This window comes from Chelonia mydas, chromosome 3 (genome assembly GCF_015237465.2).
Source record: "Chelonia mydas isolate rCheMyd1 chromosome 3, rCheMyd1.pri.v2, whole genome shotgun sequence".
Classification (NCBI taxonomy): Eukaryota; Metazoa; Chordata; order Testudines; family Cheloniidae; genus Chelonia; species Chelonia mydas.
Genome location: NC_057851.1, coordinates 28,078,590 through 28,084,589, shown reverse-complemented (window position 1 = coordinate 28,084,589; position 6,000 = coordinate 28,078,590).

The window sequence follows — 6,000 nt, the reverse complement described above, 5'->3', positions numbered from 1 at the left end:
TAGAGTGCCTTGTATTAAATGAGGATATTGACATAATAGGCATCACAGAAACTTGGTGGAATGAGGATAATCAGTGGGACACAGTAATACCATACAAAATATATCGGAAGGACAGAACAGATCGTGCTGGTGGGGGAGTGGCACTATATGTAAAAGAAGGAGTAGAATCAAATGAAGTAAAAATCTTAAATGAACCAAACTGTACCATAGAATCTCTATGGATAGTAATTCCATGCTCTAATAATAAGAATATGGCAGTAGGGATAGATTACTGACCACCTGACCAGGATGGTAATAGTGACTGTGAAATGTTTAGGGAGATTAGAGAGGCCATAAAATTAGAGAAGCTATGAAAATAAAAAACTCAATAATAATGGGGGATTTCAACTATCCCCATATTGACTGGGTACATATCACATCAGGACAGGATGCAGAGATAAAGTTTCTTGACACCTTAAATGACTGCTTCTTGGAGCAGCTAGTCCTGGAACCGACAAGAGGAGAGGCAATTCTTGATTTAGTCCTAAGCAATGTTCCCTCTAATTTTTGACAGGCCGTGTGCACAAAAAATTTCTTCTGTGCAAATTTTTGTGCGCGCGGTGTTTCGCCGTGTGCGTGGGGTTTAGGATCTGTGTTCACACACACACGCTCACAGCTTAGAGGGAACAGTGGTCCTAGGTGGAGCACAGGATCTGGTCCAAAGAGGTGAATATAGCTGGACCGCTTGGTAATAGTGACCATAATATAATTAAATTTAACATCTCTGTGGCGGGGAAAACACCACAGCAGCTCAACTTTCTAGTATTTAATTTCAGAAAGGGGAACTATTCAAAAATGAGGAAGTTAGTTAAGCTGAAATTAAAAGGTACAGCACAAAAAGTGAAATCCCTGCAAACTGCATGGAAACTTTTTAAAGACACCATAATAGAGGCTCAACTTAAATATATATACCCCAAATTAAAAAACATAGTAAGAGAACCAAAAAAGTGCCACCCTGGCTAACCAACAAAGTAAAAGAAGCAGTAAGAGACAAAAAGGCATCCTTTAAAAAGTGGAAGTTAAATTCTAGTGAGGAAAATGGAAAGGTGCATAAATTCTGGCAAATGAAGTGTAAAAATATAATTAGGAAGGCCAAAAAAGAATTTGAAGAACAGCTAGCCAAAGACTCAAAAAGGAATAGCAAAAAAAAAATTTAAGTACATCAGAAGCAGGAAGCCTCCTAAACAACCAGTGGGGCCACTGGACGATTGAGACGCTAAAGGAGCACTCAAGGACGACAAGGCCACTGTGGAGAAACTAAATTAATTCTTTGCATCGGTCTTCATGGCTGAGGATATGAGAGAGATTCAGAAATGTGAGCCGTTCTTTTTATGTGACAAATCTGAGGAACTGTCCCAGATTGAGGTGTCAGTAGAGGAGGTTTTGGAACAAACTGATAAACTAAGCAGTAATAAGTCACCAGGACCAGATGCTATTCACCCAAGAGTTCTGAAGGAACTCAAATGTAAAATTGCAGAACTATTAACTGTAGTTTGTAACCTATCATTTAAATCTGCTTCTGTACCAGATGACTAGAGGATAGCTAATGTGACCCAATTTTTAAAAAGGGCTCCAGAGGTGATCCCGGCAATTACAGGCTGGGACACCTAACTTCAGTACCAGGCAAATTGGTTGAAACGATAGTAATGAACAGAATTATTACGATGCATAGTTGAACACAATTTGTTGGGGAAGAGTCAACATGATTTTTGTAAAGGGAAATCATGCCTCACCAATCTACTATAATTCGTGGGGGCGGGAGGGGGAGAGTCAACAAGCATGTGCACAAGGGAGATCCAGTGGATATAGTGTACTTAGATTTTCAGAAAGCCTTTGACAAGGTCCCTCACCAAAGGCTCTTAAGCAAAGTAAGCTGTCATGGGATAAGAGGGAAGGTCCTCTCATGGATTGGTAACTGGCTAAAAGATAGGAAACAAAGGGTAGGAATAACCTGTCAGTTTTCAGAATGGAGAGAGGTAAATAGTGGTGTCCCCCAGGGGTCTGTACTGGGACCAGTGCTATTCAATATATTAATAAATGATCTGGAAAAAGGGGTAAACAGTGAGGTGGCAAAATTTGCAGATGATACAAAACTACTCAAGATAGTTAAGTACCAACCAGACTGTGAAGAGCTACAAAAGGATCTCACAAAACTGGGTGACTGGGCAACAAAATGGCAGATGAAATTCAGTGTTGATAAGTGCAAAGTAATGCACATTGGAAAATATAATCCCAATTATACCTATAAAATGATGGGGTCTAAATTAGCTGTTACCCTTCAAGAAAGAGATCTTGGAATCATTGTGGATAGTTCTCTGAAAACATCCACTCAATGTGCAGCAGCAGTCAAAAAAGCGAACAGACTATTGGGAATCATTAAGAAAGGGATAGATAATAAAACAGAAAAATATCATATTGCCTCTGTAAATCCATGATATGCCCACATCTTGAACACTGTGTGCAGATCTGGTCGCCTCGTTTCAAGAAAGATATATTGGAATTGGAAAAGATTCAGAAAAGGGCAACAAAAATTGTCATAAATATAAAGGGAAGGGTAAACCCCTTTAAAATCCCTCCTGGCCAGAGGAAATCTCCTCTCACCTGTAAAGGGTTAAGAAGCTAAAGGTAACCTCGCTGGCACCTGACCAAAATGACCAATGAGGAGACAAGATACTTTCAAAAGCTGGGAGGAGGGAGAGAAACAAAGGGTATGTGTGTCTGTCTATATTCTGTCTTTGCCGGGGATGGACCAGGAATGAAGTCTTAGAACTTTTAGTAAGTAATCTAGCTAGGTACGTGTTAGATTATGATTTCTTTAAATGGCTGAGAAAAGAATTGTGCTGAATAGAATAACTATTTCTGTCTGTGTATCTTTTTTGTAACTTAAGGTTTTGCCTAGAGGGGTTCTCTATGTTTTGAATCTAATTACCCTGTAAGGTATCTACCATCCTGATTTTACAGGGGGAATTTCTTTATCTCTATTTACTTCTATTTTTATTAAAAGTCTTCTTGTAAGAAACTGAATGCTTTTTCATTGTTCTCAGATCCAAGGGTTTGGGTCTGTGGTCACCTATGCAAATTGGTGAGGCTTGTTATCCAACATTTCCCAGGAAAGGGGGGTGCAAGTGTTGGGAGGATTGTTCATTGTTCTTAAGATCCAAGGGTCTGGGTCTGTAGTCACCTAGGCAAATTGGTGAGGCTTTTTATCAAACCTTGTCCAGGAAGTGGGGTGCAAGGTTTTGGGAAGTATTTTGGGGGGAAAGACGTGTCCAAACAGCTCTTCCCCAGTAACCAGTATTTGTTTGGTGGTGGTAGCGGCCAATCCAAGGACAAAGGGTGGAATATTTTGTACCTTGGGGAAGTTTTGCCCTAAGCTGGTAAAGATAAGCTTAGGAGGTTTTTCATGCAGGTCCCCACATCTGTACCCTAGAGTTCAGAGTGGGGGAGGAACCTTGACAAAAATGATTAGGGGTATGGAACGGCCGCCATATGAGGAAAGATTAATAAAACAGGGACTTTCCAGCTTGGAAAAGAGATAGAGGTCTATAAAATCATGACTGGTGTGGAGAAAGTAAATAAGGAAGTGTTATTTACGCCTTTTCATAACACAAGAACTAGGGGTCTCCAAATGAAATTAATAGGCAGCAGGTTTAAAACAAACAAAAGGAAGTATTTTTTCACACAACGCACAGTCAATCTGTAGAACTCCTTGCCAGAGGATGTTGTGAAGGCCAAGTCTATAACAGGGTTCAAAAAAGAACTAGATAAATTCATGGAGGATAGGTCCATCAATGGCTATTAGCCAGGATGGGCAGGGATGGTGCCGCTAGCCTCTGTTTGCCAGAAGCTGTGAATGAGCGACAGGGGATGGATCACTTGATGAGTACCTGTTCTGTTCATTCCCTCTGGGGCACCTGGCACTGGCCACTGTCGGAAGACAGGATGCTAGGCTAGATGGAACTTTGGTCTGACCCAAAATGGCCATTCTTATGAATGGCAAATGAACTTTCTACATAAAAGGGACAGTGTCCTAATTTAATATAAAAACCCATTTAAAGAGATTCAGTGCACACTACTCACCTTGTGTGTCTTATCTCTATTTTTTTAATCCTGTGATGTTTTTCTATGTTAGGATCTTAATAACCTACTTCTTAGCTAGCTTAGCTAACCACATTATTTTAAATAACATGCCAATCCCCAGAGTGGCTTACAGACACCAATACAACTGCTTGGCTGTTACTGAATAAGCTATTTCACAAAGCAAATACTGAGTCAACAAGTTGTATTTTTGCTTACAGTACTTCCATTCAAAATTTTGTGAAGCTTCTATTCAGCCTAACATTTAGCAGACCTTTTGTAAGCACAGCAATATTCTCGTTCTGCCTCTAAAAGCTATATGGCACATAGTACACGTAAAACCACTCAACTGGCATGCAGCCATCAACATTTCTTTTACATTTCCCTCAAACGCTCTTTCACAATATCATCAGCATATGGAACAAATAGGAATCTGCAGGACAAGCCACCAAATGCAAAGGATGCCAAGTAAAAAAGCATTTGGCTAAATTGTAAACAAGCTGAGAAGGCTATTAAAAAAGTGGAGAACTAAAATGAATCATGTGCCCAAGTCTCCTGGTTTTCCAGGAATGTCCTAGTTTTAGGTGTTCTGACTTTCCAGTAGGGAGAGCAAAAAAAAGTATGTTTTGTTTTGTTTTGCAGTTTTTGCTAAACCCTAGCTGGCCTGAGATAATAGTTATTTGCCCACCGTGCCTACCCACTTCCCCTGCCTCCTCTGGCTCTGCTGTCACACAGCTGCCCTCTCAGTGACTGCAGTGCAGCTTCTGCCCTCTGCCAAGGGTTGTCAGCAGGCAGGGAGTGAAGAGCAGATGCGCTGTCAGATAAGCGTCTCCTCACCCCGTTTCCAGGGCCAACTTAAGGCCAACACTTCAAAAGGTATGTGTTTAGGGCCCCAGAGCTCATCTCATCCTGTTATGTTGAGAGGGGCTTGGATCACAAACCTCTGTGAGATTGGGTCAGTGGGAACACACACGTCACTTAACATAACTGTCAGACTGAGTTAATCAGAAGCCCCCCACAAATAAGACAAAAGGGAGTTGTGACGCCACCCAGGAGCTTGGACTGAGTGGTTGGAGAGGTTGTGTTGAGTATTGTTCTCTGTTTATGTGCTTGAGGGAAGGCAAAAGATTAGAGAAGACAGAACACACAACAGAGAACAGACAAGAAAGAGAGAGAGAGAGGCAGAAAGCAAGAAAGCCAAGCAGCAACCTGTGAGTACTGTATCACCTTGGTAAAAGACAGAGAGAGAGACAGAGATTAGGGGCCTGGCCTCTGGTGCTAGTTAAAGAGGCTTGAGGCTGTTAGCAAAGAAACTGCTCCTTTTGTTCTTGTTTTTTCCTGCTTTTAGAGAAGCAGGACTTTGTACATTCCTTGTAAATAAACAAGATTGCATCAATTTCCACTTTCAACTGGCACATTGCCAGGGCCCTGAAATTTGACTAGCTGCTTGGGTTGAAAAGAGGGAACAATACCACCAGTAGGAGATCATCATTCACATGCTTGGAGGCAGTATTGCCATACCCAAGCATTTAAAAGAGCAGACTCCCCGAAAGCATGAGACTGGCTTTAAAAATTTATTTTTTTTAAATAATAAATTTTGTATTTGCTTCTAGCTTTCGAGACATAGCACGCTTGTCTTCAAACTTTTCTCCACAACCATGAGCGGTAGAACGTTACTCTTGTTTTAAAATGAAAGTCTCACATACTGACACAGCTCTACATGCTTCAAGAACCACCAAATATTGTGAGAGTTACCAGCACTGCAGCAGGGAGCAGACTGTCACCACAAAGCCATCTGCTCCACAAGACAGGCAGAGACAGCAGCTGCAACTTCACCCACAGCTGCTAGAGTGGAGGAGGAGGAAAGAAACTGCCCAGACCAAA